This window comes from Sycon ciliatum, chromosome 12 (assembly GCF_964019385.1).
Source record: "Sycon ciliatum chromosome 12, ocSycCili1.1, whole genome shotgun sequence".
In the NCBI taxonomy this organism is placed as follows: Eukaryota; Metazoa; Porifera; class Calcarea; order Leucosolenida; family Sycettidae; genus Sycon; species Sycon ciliatum.
This window is the reverse complement of record NC_088654.1, coordinates 1,175,098-1,200,108: the sequence shown is the minus strand read 5'-3', so window position 1 is coordinate 1,200,108 and position 25,011 is coordinate 1,175,098. Positions and strand designations below refer to the sequence as shown.

Genomic DNA, 25,011 nt, shown 5'->3' with positions numbered 1-25,011 from the left:
GTAGGGTTCCAATTTTTTTTATAACATTCTTTTTTTCATGCAATTGTTTTCAGTCCATGACTTGTGTTCTATTCCTCCTATTACGGTTTACCGCCTGGTATGTTAGCCGCCATCACTGAACCCAAATATTCACAAATATGTTTAGTCCCCTTTTCTCCTCTCCCTTTGCAGATTCCTGAACTTCAATCAACTTACAAGCCTTCCTACAAATGTATTTGCTAACCTACCAAAGCTTGAGCAACTGTAAGTTAACCGTCATTCCGGGTTGTGGGGTCCAAAGGGTCCCCAGGGGTATGATTTTTGAAATATTTTTACTTTGCTGCATCACATCTCCTTGAAATTTCATGTATTCCTCAACAACACAATACCCTGGACAGGCGCGTACGCAGGGTCACCTCTAGGGGGGTTTCCAAGCGAATCCAAACAATGAGTTTTAAGTTTTACCTTTCTAAAGAGCCCTAGGACATTTTCAAAAAATTATGCATTTTTTCGTGTTGTTTGGATCATACCTTCAATTCTACTCACTCAATCTTCATTGTCTTGGGCTTCCTGGAAGTGGAAAGGTACCCGGGAGAGAATGAGGTCGACCATGATAGCCAGGACACAGTACAGTCATGTACATATCCAGCGCTATAGGCTATAGCGGTAGAGTGCAGCGACGGTGCGAAAAATGCCCCAAACAGGCCCAAACGCGTCCTGCTCCAACGTTTTCGTTTTTCTCGATCGCAGAGTTTCGATTTTTTTGCTGTGTACTCTTGAAAATATCACAAGTGAAGCCCCTGCAAATTTGAGCAAATTAGCGCGACGAAATTCTCAATACTCAAGTCGCGCTGTGCGCTTTTGAAATTGCCGAGATCGCGGCTCGACTTACGAATGATTTATCTCACGATACATTGCTCGCAGCGCTTCGCAAATTGTTTCAACCGACAGCTGAGAGTTTTCTATTCGACCTGGATATTTGGATCGTTGGATTTGAGCGAGATTTGAATGAGTTATGATCTTTTGAAGTTTTGCTATTCTTGCCAGATCGATCATGCGCCCTACCAAAAAATGCCCAAAAACGTTGCTCGTTTTGAACATTTGGGGGGTTTCCGGGCAACGGGAAACCCCCCCTGCGTACGCGCCTGCTGGATAAGTACTCAACCTGCAGACAGACCTGTTTCATCTTTTGTGGACTCATGAGCGCAGCACAGAGGAAATAAGGCCAAACATGATGACAATGAAAAAATCCAAAACCCTATTTTAATTAAACCAGGCCAAACGTACCCTGTCATAGTGCTTAAACTGACAAGTCAGTGAGCTCTGCATAACACAAACGCCAAAAGCGCTACCCCACACAAGAGTACTCAACTGCTAGAAGAGCAGTAGCGAAATCCTCAATCTGCGGAAAGACCTGTTTCGTCCGTTGTGGACTCATCAGCGTAGCACAAAGGAAATGAGGCCAAAACTGATGGCAATGAAAAATAAAATTGTCAAGGCCCTATTTAATCCAGGCCAGAACGTACCTTGCCAGAGTGCTCAACTGCTACAAGAGCAGGAGCAAAATACTCAATCTGCGGACAGACCTGTTCCAGACCTGTTTCGTCCTTTGTGGATTTATCAGAGCAGAACAGCTAAAATGAGGCCGAACCTGATAGCAATGAAAAATATATTTTGCAAAGCCCTATTTAGAGCCCTACTTAAACCAGGCCCGAACATACCTTGCCGGAGTGCTCAAACTGACAAGTCCGTGAGCTCTGCATAATGAAAACGGCATAACCGAGATCCATAATTAATTTGGGTTGGAGGTTAGTTTTGGTAATTATCTCCATGTTCACCGAACACATGAATGACATCCACTGACGTATGAGGCCCTACAAGAAAATGTTCTCCTACAGGCATTATCCCTCATTCCATGTGGCCTTTTTTCCTATGCTCCCAGTATATTGGGGTCCTTTTGGACCCCAGGATCGTTTTGGCTGGTATTTTGCAACTTGCAAATTATCCCGGCAAACTTCAGAGCTGTCAACAAATGCAGTTTGGTCAAAGCATTGGTCTATGGGAAGGTAACACAGCACAATAGTTATATAAAATGGAGAGTTTGCAAGAATACCACCCAAAACGTTCCTGGATTGCAAAAAGACCCCAATAAACTGGTAACGTAGTAAAAAATGTTAACCCTTTACCGTTTGTACGTACAAATTTCGACCGCTCGCGGTCGATGACTTCTATGCGCACAGCGCTGGACTGGTTCACCGCAGAGAGCTGGGATTTTCCCTACTGGTAGCCAAGATGTACGCGCAGAGGGTGCCGACAAATTTTTTGTGTGATGCAATATAAAAAATCGCGAAAATCGCGACTTGAAAAATGCGCTTTGGGAAAAGTGCGTACCCTGCGACTTTTGGTATTGCCTGCAGATTATTTCGACTTTTGCTTGAGCTGGCCTCACGACTGTCTGCCCTGCTGTGCAAGCCATGGACGCAGAGCAAGCTCTTTCGCTTCTGGAGACCCTTCCTGACGACTCTGTCGCTGCCTCATCCAGCGAAGATGAGTTTGTGGAGCCAGACAATCCTGTTGAAAATATTTATTCTGACGACGACCGCGACGATGACATGGCGAGTGAAAGCAGCGCCAGTGAGAGTGACATGGATGTCACAGACGACGACAGTGTCGCTGAGATGAGTGCCACTAATGGTGGAAGGGGACGTGGCAGAGAGAGAGGATTCGGCCGTGGAATAGGCCGTCGTCACGGTAGAGGTCGTGGTGCACAGGTACTATGTACAGCCAGCGGTGCAACCTGCACTAGTCGATATTTGCAATACTTGGGACAATGCTGACACCGCTGTGACTGGTAACACTCCTGCATTCCACCCAGAGAACGAACCTGGTATCCACTTACCTGAGGGAGCCACTCCAGTGCAAGGATCTGATTTATTGCAAATTGCAACAGTTTGCCCGATCGGGAATAAATCCAAATAATTATTAGTGCTAAATAGTGAAATCTGTGTTCGTTTTCTGGACTTGAAAGTTGTTGCATCGCATTCCTGAGGGTTTTTACTTTCAGAATCACCCCATTTTGTACATAATAAAAGTGAAAAATAAAAAAGTTACGGCATGAACAATGACGGTCGGTTTATGCTGTACAAATACCTAAAACGGTAAAGGGTTAACATGGAATGAGGGTTTAACTACACTTGGACTCGAAATTTCTGAGAAAACAACAATGGAGGCGTGAATTGGTCTTCAAGCTGATTCTATTTTGGTTTTTTCTTCGTGCATTATTCTTATTTCGGAGACTCCAGTAAAACTCTTCAAATCTTGTCTTGGTGACTGATTGACTTTTATGCTGCACAATGTGTCCACAAACTCTTTTTTTGTTTTAAATTGTCTTTCAAAGATTACGCATTCATCAAGATTTCAATTTGGACTGCTATTCGACCACTCTCTGACTCTCTGACTGTCTGACCCAAGCAGGAGTTTAGCGAGATAAACATGAGTTAACCAGCAAATTGTTTCTGGTATCGTGATGTCCTTTTCATGGAATCACACATTTTGGCTTTTTTCATATCAGGCCACATTTAGATGAAATGATTTGCCAAGCTGATAAATATGGTGGTAAAAAACACCTGGCAATATGGCGGTAAACCCACGCCACACTCTCTAAGCTGCAAAGTTCTGGCACAGAGCTCTCCTTCTCACCACCACCACCACCATCAGTTTGCACCTGGCGCCTGGTCGATGCATGGTTGGCGGTATCCGACATCGCAGGCTGGTACTTCGTAGCTCACACTTCCTGTGAATCCACACAGGCGGGTAGGACACAGCCCTCACTGTACCCGCACACTTCACGTACACTCTAGCACGCGGAGCCCCAAGTCATAACATCTTCACTAGTTTGAGGGAAAGAGACAAACGGGAAAAGTCTGAAGAAAAAATTGACTGTTACCACCAGGACTCGAACCAGAGACCCTTGCTTGTAGCTAGCGATGCTCTAACCACTGAGCTATGGTGTAGTCGTCATCCGAGCAGAGACTGTTCAACATTTTCTTCAGACCTCGTAGCTCACACTTCCTGTGAATCCACACAGGCGGGTGGGACGCAGCCCTAACTGTACCAACACACTTCAATAATAATAATAATAATAATTCAAAAACGAAGGTAAGTTTTGGGTCGCAAGTATCCACGCAACACACATCCAGTCAAAATAAAGCACTTGTCAAAAGTAACCGAACGTTTTCGGTCCCTTCTCATCAAGGATTATACAGGGAATGGCTCAAGTTGGAAAGACTAAAACTTGTATAGCGTAAAGAAAATGAGATAACAACACTCGTGCCAAGGTGGAAAATTATCAAGTTCAGCACGACACAAAACTCGAAGGAAAATAATAATGAGGATGGATGGGTGTTGCGTGGATACTTACGACCCAAAACGTACCTTCGTTTTTAAAGTATTATCCGCCTCCGACCTCTTGTAAAAATTAAAAATAAGTAATAAAAATAATAATACAAAAAAAGTTGTTATCTACGCATGCATCTACGCAAGAGTCACCACCAGCCAATTAGGACATAATTCAAAGTATTGAACGTTTTCATTCCCTTCTTGTCAAAAAACTACTATATTTACATGAAAACAAGTTTTGCTAATGGTGTTTGTACTGAGTGCGCAGCTTACTCTATTCATTGGGTCAAGAGTACATAACCCCCCCCCCCCCCCCCAGAGTGTGCAACGCCGATCCAGCTCTGCATAGGGTCTTGGTCGAGCGGAATCGGATCTTCTGATGTCATGCGTACACTCCACACCAGTGCAAGGCCGGTCTCGACGCAGGGCACCATTGTTTTTGATCCAAGAGTACCCGCGACTCCCCGGGTTCCCCTCAGATTTGTACGGTATTATCACGCAAAGATCCGATTCCGCTCGACCAAGACCCTATGCAGAGCTGGATCGTCATTTTATCGCCTATGTTGAAGTGTTGACTTTTTCTCTATTTTTTTCTATATAGTTATGTGTTTTTCCAAATTTCCAACATTCCCTGTACTATCCTGAAGAGAAGGGAAAGAAAACGTTGATAGAAAGGAAGTGTCTACTGAATTGTGTGGATTTGCGTCGTTGCATGCGAATATTGATTACGAAACGGTTTTTCCACCGCCTCCAAACTACTGTTTGAATAATAATAATAATGTAGAAGAGAAAAGGACATATGGATACGAGTTAAGAGTAACTCTCCATCACTGTAACATGATACTATATACAGTCAGAAAGTGCAATAACTAGGCACAAAACTGACAGAGTACTGAGACATTCGACGTCCTGACACCTAGCTTCAACACATCTCCGTAGCGCTAACCGACAGCCTTCGAACTTGGAAGGTTCAAGGTTATGGAAAGACCAAAGAGGGGAAGGCAAGTGCAACGAAAACGAGCAAAAGCTACAGTCCCAACGGAACAAAGAATGTCGATTGTTACTGGACGATGACGAGACCAGTACGATATTTGACAAAGTGGTCTAACTACAATTCGAAGCAGCAAAGCAGCACACCACCCAACTTGGGTGGGTCATAAATATCAAAGATAAGTAAAGAAAGGGAAGCTTTGCGAAAACGAATTGTACAAGATGAAAGTCAAACGCCTACAGTACTCCTCTCGTCATCGTCCAGTAACAATCGACATTCTTTGTTCCGTTGGGACTGTAGCTTTTGCTCGTTTTCGTTGCGCTTGCCTTCCCCTCTTTGGTCTTTCCATAACCTTGAACCTTCCAAATTGGAAGGCTGTCGGTTAGCGCTACGGAGATGTGTTGAAGCTAGGTGTCAGGACGTCGAATGTCTCAGTACTCTGTCAGTTTTGTGCCTAGTTATTGCACTTTCTGACTGTATATAGTATCATGTTACAGTGATGGAGAGTTACTCTTAACTCGTATCCATATGTCCTTTTCTCTTCTACATTTATTTATGGCTCAACATCCGAGTTTCAAATAATAATAATAGAAATAATAATAATTTGAAAGTAGGACGGAGGCAGAAAATATTACAAAAAATGTATTATCTACGCATGCTTCTACGCAAGAGTCACCACCAGCCAATTAGGACATGTGTCAAATTATTGAACGTTTTCGTTCCCTTCTTGTCAAAATACTACAGGGAATGATGGAAATAAGCTAAAAGACTACAACTATAAGGAAAAGAAGTTCAGAAATATATCACTCCAATTATGTGTAGAAGTGACACGAAAAAATAGATGTGAAGAATCAAGAAAACAGCATGCAAATCCAATAAGTGACAAAAAAGTGGTGACAAGAAAAAGAGAGAAATATCAAGAGATCTATTTCGCACCTTCACGACGAACAGTGCCAAACAACTGCAAAGACAACACATTCTCCTTCTGAACACAAAGCTCAGGGTCTTACTCACGTATGTACAAAGCTTCCAACACGGCAAGATGTAACAAAGACCTACCACGCGACAAAACAGAGAATACATCATCGGAATACCACTCACGACAACTAGCACTGACCGACAGGTGACACTTGATTGCCGAGGTACCGTTTCCCTGACCCGACGACTTGGCCGTTGTCACCTCCGATATTGCCGCTTGCGAATCTCTCCCATTACGCCCTGCGTCCCTGCAATTCGAATTGCCTCGGTCGAGATCAGTGTGCTGCTCCACGTCCAGTTTGTCCTGCTTCCGTGGTCTACCTCGTTTCTTCACATTAACCGTTGTTGTCACTTTCAGTATTGGTTCTTTTGATTCGTCATCAATTCGTCTTCTCAATTGACTTCTGGTGACTCGTCAGGGGCTCGATTGTCCAGATGTCAGTTTCGGTGGTTTCCGTATCTGTAACTTCTTCTTGTTGACTGTTGTTTGGGTTGGCTCCAGCCCTGCGCCCGACGAAAAGGAGGAGGCGTCGACAAGCGTATCCACAGCAGACTTGGACAAGTCCACCTCAGACACAGACTGCACTGGACACTTCGGTGGACGGCTACGCCGAGGTCGAGAACCACGTGCAGCTACAGGGACAAGATTCAACGGTACATGTTGACGAGTCCGTGCACCCAGGTGCAGAAAGGTTCTACCTACGTACCGATTTTCACAATTTCGGCACTGAAAGAAATAGATTAAATTATTTTTGCTTAGGGTAGGTAGAACGTCCTTCTTCACGCTGAACGCACGGGTCGTCCCAAAGATGACATACAATTTGACACACGGATAAGAGAAACAAACAATATTCTGCACCTCCTTCTCGACGCGCGAAGAACCGGCACCAACCCATGGCAAACGTAGTACCACAGGGCATCTTTCTGGTCCAAAAGTGATCGTCTTTTCCAAGGTCGGTTTCTGGTTGATGAGTTTCATTAAAAGTGTCTTTGGATAGCCATTCTTTGTCATTATGGTTAAGAGTCGTTCTAGTTCCTCGTCCAGCAGATGAGGGAACATATCCTATGTGCACGGTAGACAAGGGCCTTGACGAGGCGTGTTTTGGACTTAGTTGGAGTAAAACTTGACCATGGGATATACAAGCCTGTGAAAGTGGGCTTTCCATAAATGGTCGTGTCCATGTTGTGCGTATCCATGTTACGAGAAATACTAACATCCAGGAAAGAAAGGGTACCATTGTTTTCACCATCTGATGTGAATTTTAATGCTGGATGTAAGGAGTTGAGAGTTTCCATAAACCTATCACAGGTTTCCTTGTCGTCGTCGTGACAATACACATCGTCAACAAAACGACAGTACATTGATGGCCAAAGTGAAGGGTCAATAGACGACTCGCAGAAGCCAACAAATATGTTCGCCAAGACTGGTCCCAAAGGCGATCCCATGGCGACTCCATCATTCTGTTTGTACATTATATTGTCGGATGAAAACTCTACACCAGACGTGACCATGAGCATAAGTTTCACGAACTCTGTTTCATTCAAATCTGGGGGAGTGATAGACCTGTTAAAGAGGGGAAGGCAAGCGCAACGAAAACGAGCAAAAAGTCAACTAGTCCATCACAATGTCATGCATGAGGAGTACTGTAGGAGTTTGGCTTTGGGCTTGTACAATTCGTTTTCGCAAAGCTTCCCTTTCTTTACTTATCTTTGATATTTATGACCCACCCAATTTGTTTTTTTCTCTTTTCAGGCAGTTCACTTCCCCGACTGATCCTTTGAATTTGAAGTTCTCCCAATCCTTTCCAAATTTAATCACTTTCTTTCACCTCTGGTAGTTTCCAGAAACTGACCGTGGTTGATTCCCTGGGGGAGGGAAAAAGACCCAAGTGCCATCAGTATGTGTGGCACGTGTTGTGAGCTGCCTTTGGAGTGAAAAACTTGTCAGCGCCTTCTGGGTTCAGCCTGGTCCCATAGCTCAGTGGTTAGAGCATTGCTCATGACAAGCAGGGTCCCAGGTTCGAGTCCTGGTGGGTCTGGCGGTTTTTTCTCTTTTCAGGCAGTTCACTTCCCCGACTGATCCTTTGAATTTGAAGTTCTCCCAATCCTTTCCAAATTTAATCACTTTCTTTCACCTCTGGTAGTTTCCAGAAACTGACCGTGGTTGGTTCCCTGGGGGAGGGAAAAAGACCCAAGTGCCATCAGTATTTGTGGCACGTGTTGTGAGCTGCCTTTGGAGTGAAAAACTTGTCAGCGCCTTCTGGGTTCAGCCTGGTCCCATAGCTCAGTGGTTAGAGCATTGCTCATGACAAGCAGGGTCCCAGGTTCGAGTCCTGGTGGGTCTGGCGGTTTTTTTCTCTTTTCAGGCAGTTCACTTCCTCGACTGATCCTTTGAATTTGAAGTTCTCCCAATCCTTTCCAAATTTAATCACTTTCTTTCACCTCTGGTAGTTTCCAGAAACTGACCGTGGTTGTTCCCCTGGGGGAGGGAAAAAGACCCAAGTGCCATCAGTATGTGTGGCACGTGAAAGAAAGTGATTAAATTTGGAAAGGATTGGGAGAACTTCAAATTCAAAGGATCAGTCGGGGAAGTGAACTGCCTGAAAAAAGAAAAAAACGCCAGACCCACCAGGACTGTTGTGAGCTACCTTTGGAGTGAAAAACTTGTCAGCGTCTTCTAGGTTCAGCCTGGTCCCATAGCTCAGTGGTTAGAGCATTGCTCATGACAAGCAGGGTCCCAGGTTCGAGTCCTGGTGGGTCTGGCGTTTTTTTCTCTTTTCAGGCAGTTCACGTCCCCGACTGATCCTTTGAATTTGAAGTTCTCCCAGTCCTTTCCAAATTTAATCGCTTTCTTTCACCTCTGGTAGTTTCCAGAAACTGACCGTGGTTGGTCCCCTGGGGGAGGGAAAAAGACCCAAGTGCCATCAGTATGTGTGGCACGTGTTATGAGCTGCCTTTGGAGTGAAAAACTTGTCAGCGCCTCCTGGGTTCAGCTTGGTCCCATAGCTCAGTGGTTGGAGGATTGCTCATGACAAGCAGGGTCCCAGGTTCGAGTCCTGGTAGGTCTGGCGTTTTTTCTCTTTTCAGGCAGTTCACTTCCCCGACTGATCCTTTAAAGTTCTCCCAATTCTTTCCAAATAATAATAATAATAATAATAATAATAATAATTGCTGGAATGACGACTACACCATAGCTCAGTGGTTAGAGCATCGCTAGCTACAAGCGAGGGTCCCTGGTTCGAGTCCTGGTGGTGACAGTCAATTTTTTCTTCAGACTTTTCCCGTTTGTCTCTTTCCCTCAAACTAGTGAAGAATAATAATAATAATATTAATTTCAAATTTGGACTTCACGGAGAATTTTCAAAGTGTTAGGAAATTTGAGGCCACATGCCACGTGGCTTGCAAGTGTTGAGTTTTGGAGAGAAAAGAGCAGTACGTGGCATGTGGCCTCAAATTTCCTAATAATAATACTTGGTCCGCCCAGTTAAATAGGCGCTTATCGTCTAACTTGATTTTTTGGTGTTCTGCCTGTGCCACACGGCATGGAACCACCGATTCACCATCCGAACATAACCATTGACCATTGCATCCGACGACATGGCAGCACAAACCACCACAGAAGTTGCGATCGGTTCGTTTGAGTCTTTTTGACGGAGCTTCCGCCGACGAACACTTCCGTCAGCGCAAGAAAACACTGCAACCTCCGCTCGAGTCCGTAAAATAGGTCAGGATGTTCGCATTTCAGAGCGATGGACAATACAGTTTCTGTCTACTTCCAGCTGTCTGATGGCAAGGATTGTTAACCCCGGGGAGGTATAGAAAAGCTGAAAAAGCGCTTCGCGAGCTTGAATTTCATTGCTTGCACAGTACAGCGCCTAGTGAAGGGCTATCACCAGCAAATCGCTGACGAAGAAACTGCAGCTCATGTCGATATCTCCAGAAAGTGAGACCAATCCAGCGGACACACTTTGAAACTCACAGAGGACAGGCCAAAGGAGCTAATCAAAGAAAACACCAAGTCCTGAGAGAAACACTCGTGCAAAGGACGTTCAGGAAACTAGCCGAAAAGCCTGGTGCACGGCGTTGTAGGTGCAGTACGCAGAGGCCACAGGTGCTACATCAAGCGGAAGCTATCACTGCGCTGCATGTAGATCTTCAAGCGCCAGCGGCTCGCGTGGGTACGGGTGCTGATCAGCAAGTACGACAAGCGCAAGAGGCGATTTGAAAAAAGGACACTGATATGGCGTTGCCTTTTTGTCTCAAACAAAGACGCATTATTGCGACGAACGGGGATAACACTTACAGTCAACATGCAGGCAGTCTCACTCTGCTTCTGATGGGAAGGTGACAGGCACGCACTGCCTTTGAGCGTGATTCGAGACGAGGAGAAGTGGAACAAGCTATGAAACGACTCGTGCAGCAGCTGTCCGGATCGTACATTTTGAGCTCTTCCTCCAGCGACGATAGTGGCGAGGAGGATGTGTAACTTGCTTGAATTTTCGACTGAGTTGCTTACTGACATGTAAATAATCATGTATATAGTGCTTTGTGATCGTGGTTTGCTTCAAATATTCGTATTTCTTTCCTGAGACAAGTGTGAAGATAAGCGCCAATTTTAACTGGGCGGACCAAGTAATAGGCGTCGAGGCGACAATAGTTTTAGAATTGCGATCAACAGAACGAGCTGAACCGACATTTTCACAAAGGCTTTTATTGTATTCAAAAAACGAGTGTATACGAAGGCAGTGAAGAACATGTAAGAAAGAAAAAAAAAATGTGATATGGAAGAAATGATGAACAAAAAATTGTACTTCGAACTAGTTTTCGCACAACACTCCTCAGGAAGCTACGTTGTACTAATGAAAAACAATCCAGAAAGATACTAATAAAGAGAAATGGAGTGAGAAGAAACAACACCTATGAAAATGATAATCCTAGCACTAAGGTAAAAACAGGAAAAACTGCGAAAGCACTTAACGAACTTGTAAAGACTAATAGTATACTGTGACACAAGATATGACACCATGGCCAACCAAAAACTAAAACTAGAAAACTAGTTCGAAGTACAATTTTTTGTTCATCATTTCTTCCATATCACATTTTTTCTTTCTTACATGTTCTTCACTGCCTTCGTATACACTCGTTTTTTTGAATACAATAAAAGCCTTTGTGAAAATGTCGGTTCAGCTCGTTCTGTTGATCGCAATTCTAGGACCAAGTAATAATAATAATAATCCGAAGTAGTGGTTGCGACTTCGGCGATAATTTGTAAGAAAGGGTTTGCTCCCCACACCGGAGCTCGCGCTATTCCGCCGACTTTACTTGACACTTGACTGACTCACGACTGCCATCCAGAGCACACGAGAAGTCCATCGAACCTTCGACTCGGCAAACCTGCAAGAAAGCACCACTCCCTGCTCAATACACGGTGTTTCGGGGAATTCACCCCTCATCAGTTGAGCTTGAGTAGGCTGAGGAAGATTGTGCCTGAAGAGCACCACTTATATAGTGCTCTCCGGGCACAAACATCACCAGGGATACAAACTCTGGAACCAACTGGGGTGTCGTTGTCTTCTTCGTCGGCATCGGCTTGTTCGGCATTGCCTTCGTCTTTACCGTCTCTTCCTTCTATCCCGTCATCATCGTTGGTATCTGCGGTTTCGGCTTCTTTGACTTCCTTGGTACCGTCATCCGGTGTGTCCACCTCCGGTGGCAAAAAGCGTGGCCGGCCACCGAAGAAACCACCGGATGGTGTGTCTGCGGGACCAGTGACTCGCTCTAGGGCGAGGTTAGCAGAGTCTTTATCGTCTCCGTCGTTGTCGTGATCGTCGTCGTCAGCATCTTCCTCATCTCCCTCCTCCTCTTCATCAACATCAAAAAGCCATTGGAACGTCAAAGGGAGCATCATCGCAGCAGGCAGTGCCAGTAACGGACGTGCCTTTGGTACTGACATCTACATCGGCCTCGTCTGGATTGGCAGAAGCGGCAAGGAATGTCAGGTCGGTTTCATTGTCACGTAATTCCAAAGTATGTACTGGTTCTAGTAGCGTTGTTAGGGTGTATGAATCTTCTGTTGCCAACCATCTTGTTCAGAATATTGATTGTCGTTCTAGTTATGCTGATGATTGCTTTTCTGTTTGGTCTCGTTCACGTAGTCAAAGGTATTTGCGTGTATTGGAGTCTATCTACATTTTTACCACCAAGCCGATTTTGTGTAGGCAGAAAAAGAATTTGTTTACGTTGAAATTGTTTGTGAATATAGATCAGTAGTTCTCGTTTGTGGTTGCATGGTAACTTTCTAGTGGTGAATTTATCGCATCTCTTGTCACCTGATATCGTTGAATGGTGTAATGTTTCTTTCAGCTCTCATTTTATCGCGCTAGTTAGGGTCTAATTTATTACTTGCATTGTGCATATATATATATATATTGAGTTAAGAGCTATTGTTGATTTGCCAGTAATCCTCTGATGAGATGGCGACGAAAACGTTTAGGAACAAGCTTCTTTATTTACATGAAAACCAGTTTTGCTTATGGTGTTTGCACTGAGTGCGCAGCTTACTCTATTTATTGCGTTGATTACATTTTTATCTCCACGGAAGCTTAATAATGATAATAATACAGTACGTATCGCCTATAAGGTTGGCGGCTATAGTAATATACTGGATATAGTGATCAATTTTACAAATTCATTTTCATTTGCCATAACTAAGTATACACAGTTATCGCGTATAGTAATAATCGTCTATAGTAATATATCGCCTATAGTGATCAAATTCTTCTTTCAAAAGACCTTTGTTACGTTATTTTTGCATCGATTATAGTGATTGATGTAAAATCAAGTGGTGTCAGAGGAGACCAGGGTGTTAATTCTTCGTGAAGAACTAACTTGTCCAGTGTTGTTTGGTGAGTTCTGCTTGTACAAGTTGCCAAATATGCCTCCATCGTGAGGAAATGCTCATGTTGTGTGACATGAGCTGTAGCCAGCTATGCAGTGCGTATGTGCACGCCGCCCGGAGTCGTTTGACACCCCACTCGCATACATTGCATGCAGTATCGGCCATAGTGATATATCGCTTATAGTGATAAAATGCTCAAAATCAAACACCAACGCTATAGGCGATACTGACTGTAATAATAATAAGGCGAATGCCTTGGGTGAGTCTGGTGCGTCAATCTTGGTGCCTGGTTCGTGTGACGGCATGGTGACTAGCCCAGACGTTGCTGAGGCCACCCACAGTGAGTTGCTGGACGCTTCTGTTGATGGTTTGCGTGGAGCTAGTCATGACACCTCAGTTACATCAGGTGGTTCGGGTGATGGCACTGGCGCAGCAATGCAAACTGGCACCAACGCTAGTGACACCCTGGTTGCGCTCGAACCAGATAGTACACCACTTTACGCCAAACTTGTTGAAATCTACGAACAGTACGGTGCAACTACTCCAGAGTCCAGGCCGAGCCTACCAGTACCTAGGCACGTGGCCAGGAAGTCTCTGGCCTCTGCCACTGCCCATGTGAACAAGATACTCCCTAGACTCCTGGAGTGTGACCGTGAGGTGCGAAATGACACCATCTCGCTTGGCCAGATCAGTGACATGGTCTATGCTGGGGCCAAGCTTGTACTCTCACTGCTGGATATCAATACAGATGGTACCCCTGACACAGCTAGAGGAGAACGCTCCTTGCCTGCCTGGCGACAACGCCTTGAAAAACGTGTTTGTGAACTGAGGGCTGACGTCTCCCGGCTGACCAGCTTCCTGCGTGATGGATCCCTCTTTGACACCAACATCAAGCAGCACAGGATCCACCGGCAATATAAAGTCCAGACTTTGGATCAGGCCCGCCAGCTACTGAAGCATACGAAAATGCAGCTAGAAGCAACAGCCGCACGGATCCGGCGCTATAAGCTAGAGGCAACACGCAGGTCGGAGAATCGTGTTTTCGTCACGAATGAGCGTCAGTTCTACCGCAATATGAACAAGTCTACGGAAATGCCTGGGCAGCCACCTGTTGACCAGGCTGCTGCGCATCCATCGGCTGAGGCTGTTACTGAGTTCTGGTCATCTATACTGGAACAACCCGTGGAGCTGCGTGGCGGTGCTTGGCTTGATAATTTGGAGAGGGACTGTGAGGAGATTCAACAACAAGACCATGTCATTCTTCAACTGGAGGACCTCAGGGATATCTTGAAGAAATCAAACAACTGGAAAGCCCCAGAACGGGACAAGATCCATGCATTTTGGTGGAAGAAGTTTTCGTCTATCCATGAGCGTCTTGTGGTCTCCTTTCAATCAATCCTGGATGCAGAGACAGAGTCGCCGGCCTGGTTCTTGTTTGGTATCACCACTCTACTGCCTAAGAAAGGAGACCTTTCTAGGCCTGAGAATTATCGCCCAATAGCATGCCTGCCAACGATTAGAAAGATATTCACATCCTTACTCGCTGCTGCCATGTGGCGCCATTTATCTTCAGAGGATATCTTTGCAGATGAGCAAGTTGGCCGTACTCCAGGGCGTGGTGGATGCCTTGACCAACTAATGATCGACAAGATGGTTCTAGAGGATGCAGAATCCCGTAGTCGGAATCTTTCGACGTGCTGGGTGGACTTCCGCAAAGCCTTCGATAGCCTGTCTCACCAGTGGATCCGGAGATGCCTGTTGATCTACCGCTTTGCAGACAATCTTGTCTCATGCATCTCAAGCATGATGGATCATTGGAGAACGCAAATGGAACTGCCTGGTCAAACACCCCGTGCATTCAGTCGCCCAAAATCTATCCACCTCGGCACTTTCCAGGGCGATTCCCTTTCTCCTCTGCTATTTTGCCTGTCTCTAAATCTGATCAGTGGCGAGTTGACCAGGACAGGTCTTGGCTACCGCTGTGGCCCACCGGCCCAGGTGTGCCCTGTATCGCACCTGTGGTACATGGACGACATGAAGCTCTTCGCCCGAAACGACAATAATCTGCTCTCCATGACCAATGTTGTGGAGTCAATGGGCGACTGCATTGGTATGCGTTTCGACCCGTCAAAGTCTAGCTGGCTCACTATGAAACGGAAGAGAGCCCAGAGCGATGAGCAGTCTGCTCTCCAGACACTCCAGGGTCACGCCATTGCTAAGCTGCAGGCGGAGGAGTCCTACAGGTACCTTGGTATCCCGGAATCAAGCACATTTTCACGCCACCGAATTGAAGACGACAGCAAAGTCTGAGTTCGGCCGCCGTCTTCAATTGATCTGCTCGTCTCAATTGAACGCCAGGAACTTGGTCAAAGCCATCAACACCTTTGCCATTCCAGTCATCCTCTACTCTCTGTGCATCGTTGAGTGGGCAAAGGCAGAGATAGAGGAACTCGACCGACAGACCCGCCAAGCACTGTTTAAAGCACACGCCCGCCACCCAAAGGACTCTGCCGCCAGGGTCCACCTGCCTCGTGACATGGGTGGTCGAGGAATTTTATCATTCCGGGATCTCCTGGATATAACCCGTGTCCGGGTGGCGCGGTACCTACAAGCCCACCCAAACGTGCCACTGTTGGCTGCTGTTAAGCGCCATCACGACAATGATGTGGCACCGTCAAAATCAGTTACACGTCAAGCCTCCAGACTTCTGGGTGAACTTGACCTACCCGACTTGGAGACTGCCACAAAAGTCATTGTCAAGAAGGCCGTTGCTCTCCGGTGCCTTGCCGTTATCCAAGGTAAGCCTCTCTATGACCAGTTCTGGAGACGAGCTTCTGATGCTGGCTTGGACCTGGGCTTGAGTTTTTGCTGGCTGAAATCGCCAACGATCAGGCCTGCGACAGAGGGACTCTTGCTGGCTGTACAGGATCAGGCCATTGCGACCAGGCACTATCAGGTCACGGTCATTGCATGGGGAGACGTTGTGGACATTTGTCGAGTTTGCGGCACTCGCGGAGAAACAGTTGATCACATTGTGGCCTGTTGCCTAGCCCTAGCCAAAACACTGAATATCGAACGGCATGACACGCTCGTCAAGTTGGTGCATTGGGCATTATGCAAGCGGCATGGTCTGGGTCGGCCGGGAAGCAACCCGCTGAAGCACCATATTGTGCCTGTCACGGAAAATCTTGACATGAAGCTCCTGTGGGAGTTCAATATCCCAACGGATACGCAAGTGCGCCACAACCGTCCAGACCTGGTGTTGCGGTCCAGCACACAGGTGCTGCTGATGGATGTCAGTGTTCCATTGGACCAGAATATGCCCACAAAAATCGCCGAAAAAATAACAAAGTACGCTCCCCTTTGCCAAGAGCTGCGGCGCATCTGGCATGTGGATGATGTGCGCGTTGTGCCCCTGGTTGTTGGGGCGCTTGGTGGACTGGCTGGTGTGTCCCTCTCACACTTTGTGTTGGCATTGGCAGGCACTCTGCACATTGAAAGGGCTCAGCAATGTGCTATCCTGGGCACGCTGAACATCGTCAAGTCGGTTCTTGGCATTCGGCATTAGGCTCCTCATGTTACGGGTAGAGCTAGTCCGTATAAACCTCCAATACCGCATTTGCTTTGACATCCATGAATGTGCAGTAATACGGTCCTCACAGCCTGATTTTTCTCTTGCCATTTGAGTTTGTCCGGCATTCATCTCTTCCTCTATTTCTACAGGTCTATTCCTGTACTGGTAGTCCATTTTTGTGATTACTCTTTTTGTATTCGAATATGTCCTGTCCTCCTCGATCTTTTTGTATTCGAATAGGTCCTGGCCTCCTCCATCGTTCTGCTTATTTCTGTCTGTCTCTCAGTTTCTGCGCCGGCTTTCAATATTAATTTTTGCTTTGGTTTTTACAATCCTTTTTGCTTCGGTCTTCATTGCGTTGGCCATTTATCTATTTTTTTTCTCTCATTACCCTTGGTCTCTTTTGGCCCGGTGATGGGGTTCTTACCTCATGTCATGACAACGTGAGTGAAATAAAGCCAACTCCATAATAATAATACTAGCAAGGGTCCCTGGTTCGAGTCCTGGTGGTGACAGTCAATTTTTTCTTCAGACTTTTCCCGTTTGTCTCTTTCCCTCAAACCAGTTAATATTTTATGACTTGGGGCTCCCCGCGTGCTAGTTTGTACGTGAAGTGTGTGGGTTACAGTGAGGGCTGCGTCCCACCCGCCTGTGTGGATTCACAGGAAGTGTGAGTTACGAAGTCTGAAGAAAACGTTGAACGGCCTCCGCTGGGATGACAACTACACCATAGCTCAGTGGTTAGAGCATCGCTGGCTACAAGCGAGGGTCCCTGGTTCGAGTCCTGGTGGTGACAGTCAATTTTTTCTTCAGACTTTTCCTGTTTGTCTCTTTCCCTCAGTTAATAATAATAATAATAATAATCAGAAAGATTTGCTCCCCACACCGGAGCTCGCGCTATTCCGCCGACTTTACTTGACACTTGACTGACTCACGATTGCCATCCAGAGCACACGAGAAGTCCATCGAACCTTCGACTCGGCAAACCTGTAAAAAAGCACCACTCCCTGCTCAATACACAGTGTTTCGGGGAATTCACCCCTCATCAGTTGAGCTTGAGTAGGCTGAGGAAGATTGTGCCTGAAGAGCACCACTTATATAGTGCTCTCCAGGCACAAACATCACCAGGGATACAAACTTACAGAGACGCTCCGCTTCCAGCGCGACAAACACCTCGTGAACACCAGATAGCAGCGTGAGTCAGTGTCGCTCCTGGACGGTGAGACAGACGTTGAGGACCCTCGGTCATTCGCAACGCTGTCACCTCCAAACCAACTAGTCGCAAGCCCGCGCTGGGCACAACAGTACGAAGTAGTGGTCGCGACTTCGGCGATGATTTGTCAGAAAGATTTGCTCCCCACACCGGAGCTCGCGCTATTCCGCCGACTTTACTTGACACTTGACTGACTCACGATTGCCATCCAGAGCACACGAGAAGTCCATCGAACCTTCGACTCGGCAAACCTGTAAGAAAGCACCACTCCCTGCTCAATACACAGTGTTTCGGGGAATTCACCCCTCATCAGTTGAGCTTGAGTAGGCTGAGGAAGTGGTGCTCTTCAGGCACAATCTTCCTCAGCCTACTCAAGCTCAACTGATGAGGGGTGAATTCCCCGAAACACTGTGTATTGAGCAGGGAGTGGTGCTTTCTTACAGGTTTGCCGAGTCGAAGGTTCGATGGACTTCTCGTGTGCTCTGGATGGCAATCGTGAGTCAGTCAAGTGTCAAGTAAAGTCGGCGGAATAGCGCGAGCTCCGGTGTGGGGAGCAAATCTTTCTGACAAATCATCGCCGAAGTCGCAACCACTACTTCTTAATAATAATAATAATAATAATAATAATAATACGAAGTAGTGGTTGCGACTTCGGCGATGATTTGTAAGAAAGGTGAGCCCGGCGAGCCCGGCGAGCTCCGGTGTGGGGAGCAAACCTTTCTTACAAATAATAATAATAATAATAATTGAACAAACGGCGAGGAGACAACAATTTGATAACCGCATTTGATAACCGCACAACAACCGGCCGTGGTGAAATGAGAGGAGTGAATGTACCACGATCCACATTGATTATGCATTCAGCAAACTCAGATTTCTTTCTGCGCTCGTGCTCTGCCAAAACGCAGCATAGGAAGGCGCATCAGGGTGAAATACTCGAACGTCCATGTAGGCGTTCTGGGCCCGGGTCCACAGCCCCCTCGCGCGAATGTCTGCCCGGGCATCATCCGCTGTATTCGTAGACGCGGCGACAAACACCTCACCAGAGAGTGGCGCGAGCGCTGGATCCACAGCAACATCCACACACACTTCAGTCAGCAAATCAGCCAGGATGTCTCGCACTTCGATATGCCGTATTGTCGGGAATCCTCCAGTCAGGCAGCTCATGGCATGGGCTGCACTAAATGGACGGCCACAGGAGCAGGTTAACGGGACATCCGCCAGTGCCCAGTCGTACCGCAGCGCAAAAGCATCTCGGAAATCTCCTTTCGAGAGGTGGTAATCATGGTCCCGCAGTGGCAGCGAGTTGAGCCAGCTGGACACCCCTCGGGACGCCAGGTGGCCAAGTAGACAAGCCCCATCAAGCGATGCAGCCTGCTCCACCAGTTTGAAGTCATTTTCACTTGATGCAGCTCGCTGCTTGCCGGTGCATCTTTTTGCGTTAAAAGCAGCCTCCCTTATGCATTCAGTCTTGCGTCTTTCCCAGGATGTGTTGCTCTGGCTGACTAGCTCAGCAACCTGAGCCTCTGTCATTTTCACTGACGCGCCACGTTCCGTCTGACTCATCCTCTGGAACGACAGGATTTCCAGACCAACCAACCGGGTGGGCAGTCTTAGCATGCGTAAGTCCTCCTCGGTGAAGGCAGCACGACCCGTCAGTGCTGGGAAAAACTCGAAAGCGATGATATTGTCTAAGCTCTTGATGCACTCATCCGGGAGGGGCACAGTGCGGAAAAGGTACACCCACCTACACCGTAAACCATAGGTTAGTGCTGCATAGGCAGCATGTGTTTCCGTCTTGGCAAACCGAGACAGCTTCCGCAACTCCCGCGACCAACTATCCACCCTCTTCCTCACCCAGACCAGCCACCGCCTCAGGCTCACAAACAAATGACCCGTCGTCCTGTGGTGTGCTGGAGTGTGATATTGTTAGGTACAAGTACATTATGTCATTTCTCTTAGCATGTTTCTTTTCTGTCATACTACTGAGAGTGTATGGCATGCTTATTCTATTACAGTTCTCGCTTCATTGAATTTTGCTGTGTTTGGGTAGGGTTCCAATTTTTTTCATCACATTCTTTTTTTCATGCAATGGTTTTCAGATCCTTGACTTGTGTTCTACTCCTCCTATAAAGGTTTGCCGCCTGGTATGTCAGCGGCCATCACTGAACCCAAATATGCGCAAATATGTTTAGTACCCTTTTCTCCTCTCCCTTTGTAGAGGCCTGGACAGGAATCAACTTACAAGTCTTCCTACAAATGTATTTGCTAACCTACCAAAGCTTGAGCAACTGTAAGTTAACCGTCATTCCGGGTTGTGGGGTCCAAAGGGTCCCCAGGGGTATGATTTTTGAAATATTTTTACTTTGCTGCATCACATCTCCTTGAAATTTCATGTATTCCTCAACAACACAATACCCTAGATAAGTACTCAGTCTGCAGACAGACCTCTTTCGTCTTTTGTGGACTCATGAGCGCAGCACAGAGGAAATAAGGCCAAACATGATGACAATGAAAAAATCCAAAACCCTATTTTAAGTAAACCAGGCCAAACGTACCCTGTCATAGTGCTTAAACTGACAAGTCAGTGAGCTCTGCATATCACAAGCGCCAAAAGCGCTACCCCACACATGAGTACTCAACTGCTAGAAGAGCAGTAGCGAAATCCTCAATCTGCGGAAAGACCTGTTTCGTCCGTTGTGGACTCATCAGCGTAGCACAGAGGAAATGAGGCCAAAACTGATGGCAATGAAAAATAAAATTGTCAAGGCCCTATTTAATCCAGGCCAGAACGTACCTTGCCAGAGTGCTCAACTGCTACAAGAGCAGGAGCAAAATACTCAATCTGCGGACAGACCTGTTCCAGACCTGTTTCGTCCTTTGTGGATTTATCAGAGCAGAACAGCTAAAATGAGGCCGAACCTGATAGCAATGAAAAATATATTTTGCAAAGCCCTATTTAGAGCCCTACTTAAACCAGGCCCGAACATACCTTGCCGGAGTGCTCAAACTGACAAGTCCGTGAGCTCTGCATAATGAAAACGGCATAACCGAGATCCATAATTAATTTGGGTTAGAGGTTAGTTTTGGTAATTATCTCCATGTTCACCGAACACATGAATGACATCCACTGACGTATGAGGCCCTGCAAGAAAATGTTCTCCTACAGGCATTATCCCTCATTCCATGTGGCCTTTTTTCCTATGCTCCCAGTATATTGGGGTCCTTTTGGACCCCAGGATCGTTTTGGCTGGTATTTTGCAACTTGCAAATTATCCCGGCAAACTTCAGAGCTGTCAACAAATGCAGATTGGTCAAAGCATTGGTCTATGGGAAGGTAACACAGCACAAAAGTTATATAAAATGGAGAGTTTGCAAGAATACCACCCAAAACGTTCCTGGATTGCAAAAAGACCCCAATAAACTGGTAACGTAGTAAAAAAATGTTAACATGGAATGAGGGTTTAACTACACTGCTAAGCTTGGACTCGAAATTTCTGAGAAAACAACAATGGAGGCGTGAATTGGTCCTCAAGCTGATTCTCTTTTGGTTTTCTGATCGCGTACAATGATGTTCATCATGCATTATTCTTATTTCGGAGACTCCAGTAAAACTCTTCAAATCTTGTTTTGGTGACTGATTGACTTTTATGCTGCACAATGTGTCCACAAACTCTTTTTTGTTTTAAATTGTCTTTCAAAGATTTACGCATTCATCAAGATTTCAATTTGGACTGCTATTCGACCACTCTCTAACCCTCTGACTCTCTGACCCAAGCAGGAGTTTAGCGAGATAAACATGAGTTAACCAGCAAATTGTTTCTGGTATCGTGATGTCCTTTTCATGGAATCACACATTTTGGCTTTTTTCATATCAGGCCACATTAGATGAAATGATTTGCCAAGCTGATCAATATGGTGGTAAAAAACACCTGGCAATATGGCAGTAAACCCACGCCACGCTCTCTGACCTGCAAAGTTCTGGCACAGAGCTCTCCTTCTCACCACCACCACCATCAGTTTGCACCTGGCGCCTGGTCGATGCATGGTTGGCGGTATCCGACATAGCAGGCTGGTACTTCGTAGCTCACACTTCCTGTGAATCCACACAGGCGGGTGGGACGCAGCCCTCACTGTACCCGCACACTTCACGTACACTCTAGCACGCGGAGCCCCAAGTCATAACATCTTCACTAGTTTGAGGGAAAGAGACAAACGGGAAAAGTCTGAAGAAAAAATTGACTGTCACCACCAGGACTCGAACCAGAGACCCTTGCTTGTAGCTAGCGATGCTCTAACCACTGAGCTATGGTGTAGTCGTCATCCGAGCAGAGACTGTTCAACATTTTCTTCAGACCTCGTAGCTCACACTTCCTGTGAATCCACAAAGGCGGGTGGGACGCAGCCCTAACTGTACCCACACACTTCAATAATAATAATAATAATAATTTAAAAACGAAGGTAAGTTTTGGGTCGCAAGTATCCACGCAACACACATCAAGTCAAAATAAAGCACTTGTCAAAAGTATCCGAACGTTTTCGGTCCCTTCTCATCAAGGATTATACAGGGAATGGCTCAAGTTGGAAAGACTAAAACTTATATAGCGTAAAGAAAATGAGATAACAACACTCGTGCCAAGGTGGAAAATTATCAAGTTCAGCACGACACAAAACTCGAAGGAAACTAATAATGAGGATGGATGGGTGTTGCGTGGATACTTACGACCCAAAACGTACCTTCGTTTTTAAAGTATTATCCGCCTCCGACCTCTTGTAAAAATTAAAAATAAGTAATAAAAATAATACAAAAAAAGTTGTTATCTACGCATGCATCTACGCAAGAGTCACCACCAGCCAATTAGGACATAATTCAAAGTATTGAACGTTTTCATTCCCTTCTTGTCAAAATACTACTATATTAACATGAAAACAAGTTTTACTAATGGTGTTTGTACTGAGTGCGCAGCTTACTCTATTCATTGGGTCAAGAGTACATAACCCCCCCCAGAGTGTGCAACGCCGATCCAGCTCTGCATAGGGTCTTGGTCGAGCGGAATCGGATCTTCTGATGTCATGCGTACACTCCACACCAGTGCAAGGCCGGTCTCGAGGCAGGGCACCATTGTTTTTGATCCAAGAGTACCCGCGACTCCCCGGGTTCCCCTCAGATTTGTACGGTATTATGACGCAAAGATCCGATTCCGCTCAACCAAGACTCTATGCAGAGCTGGATCCTCATTTTATCGCCTATGTTGAAGTGTTGACTTTTTCTCTATTTTTTCTATATAGTTATGTGTTTTTCCAAATTTCCAACATTCCCTGTACTATCCTGAAGAGAAGGGAAAGAAAACGTTTGATAGAAAGGAAGTGTCTACTGAATTGTGTGGATTTGCGTCGTTGCATGCAAATATTGTGTACGAAACTGTTTTTCCACCGCCTCCAAACTACTGTTTGAATAATAATAATAATGTAGAAGAGAAAAGGACATATGGATACGAGTTAAGAGTAACTCTCCATCACTGTAACATGATACTATATACAGTCAGAAAGTGCAATAACTAGGCACAAAACTGACAGAGTACTGAGACATTCGACCTCCTGACACCTAGCTTCAACACATCTCCGTAGCGCTAACCGACAGCCTTCCAACTTGGAAGGTTCAAGGTTATGGAAAGACCAAAGAGGGGAAGGCAATGCGCAACGAAAACGAGCAAAAGCTACAGTCCCAACAGAACAAAGAATGTCGATTGTTACTGGACGATGACGAGACCAGTACGATATTTGACAAAGCGGTCTAACTACAATTCGAAGCAGCAAAGCAGCACACCACCCAACTTGGGTGGGTCATAAATATCAAAGATAAGTAAAGAAAGGGAAGCTTTGCGAAAACGAATTGTACAAGCCGAAAGTCAAACTCCTACAGTACTCCTCTCGTCATCGTCCAGTAACAATCGACATTCTTTGTTCCGTTGGGACTGTAGCTTTTGCTCGTTTTCGTTGCGCTTGCCTTCCCCTCTTTGGTCTTTCCATAACCTTGAACCTTCCAAGTTGGAAGGCTGTCGGTTAGCGCTACGGATATGTGTTGAAGCTAGGTGTCAGGACTTCGAATGTTTCAGTACTCTGTCAGTTTTGTGCCTAGTTATTGCACTTTCTGACTGTATATAGTATCATGTTACAGTGATGGAGAGTTACTCTTAACTCGTATCCATATGTCCTTTTCTCTTCTACATTTATTTATGGCTCAACATCCGAGTTTCAAATAATAATAATAATAATAATAATTTGGAAAGGATTGGGAGAACTTCAAATTCAAAATATCAGTCGGGGAAGTGAACTGCCTGAAAAGAGAAAAAAACGCCAGACCCACCAGGACTCGAACCTGGGACCCTGCTTGTCATGAGCAATGCTCTAACCACTGAGCTATGGGACCAGGCTGAACCTTTGGAGTGAAAAACTTGTCAGCGCCTTCTAGGTTCAGCCTGGTCCCATAGCTCAGTGGTTAGAGCATTGCTCATGACAAGCAGGGTCCCAGGTTCGAGTCCTGGTGGGTCTGGCGTTTTTTTCTCTTTTCAGGCAGTTCACTTCCCCGACTGATACTTTGAATAATAATAATAATAATATGAAACTCGGATGTTGAGCCATAAATAAATGTAGAAGAGAAAAGGACATATGGATACGAGTTAAGAGTGACTCTCCATCACTGTAACATGATACTTTATACAGTCAGAAAGTGCAAAAACTAGGCACAAAACTGACAGAGTACTGAAACATTCCACGTCCTGACACCTAGCTTCAACACATCTCCGTAGCGCTAACCGACAGCCTTCCAACTTGGAAGGTTCAAGGTTATGGAAAGACCAAAGAGGGGAAGGCAAGCGCAACGAAAACGAGTTTTGTGCCTAGTTATTGCACTTTCTGACTGTATAAAGTATCATGTTACAGTGATGGAGAGTTACTCTTAACTCGTATCCATATGTCCT

The 25,011-nt window shown here is 45.8% G+C and overlaps 1 long non-coding RNA gene across 1 annotated transcript in view; it reads left to right on the top strand.

Moving 5' to 3' along the window:
• The window catches only part of LOC135828895 (uncharacterized), a 28,158-nt gene extending 7,860 nt beyond the window's left edge, over positions 1 to 20,298 (top strand). The window contains exons 2-3 of the long non-coding RNA XR_010555771.1: positions 172 to 243; positions 20,253 to 20,298. This is a non-coding gene — a long non-coding RNA (uncharacterized LOC135828895). The remainder of the gene's footprint in view (positions 1 to 171; positions 244 to 20,252) is intronic.
• The last annotated feature ends 4,713 nt before the right edge of the window (positions 20,299 to 25,011 follow it).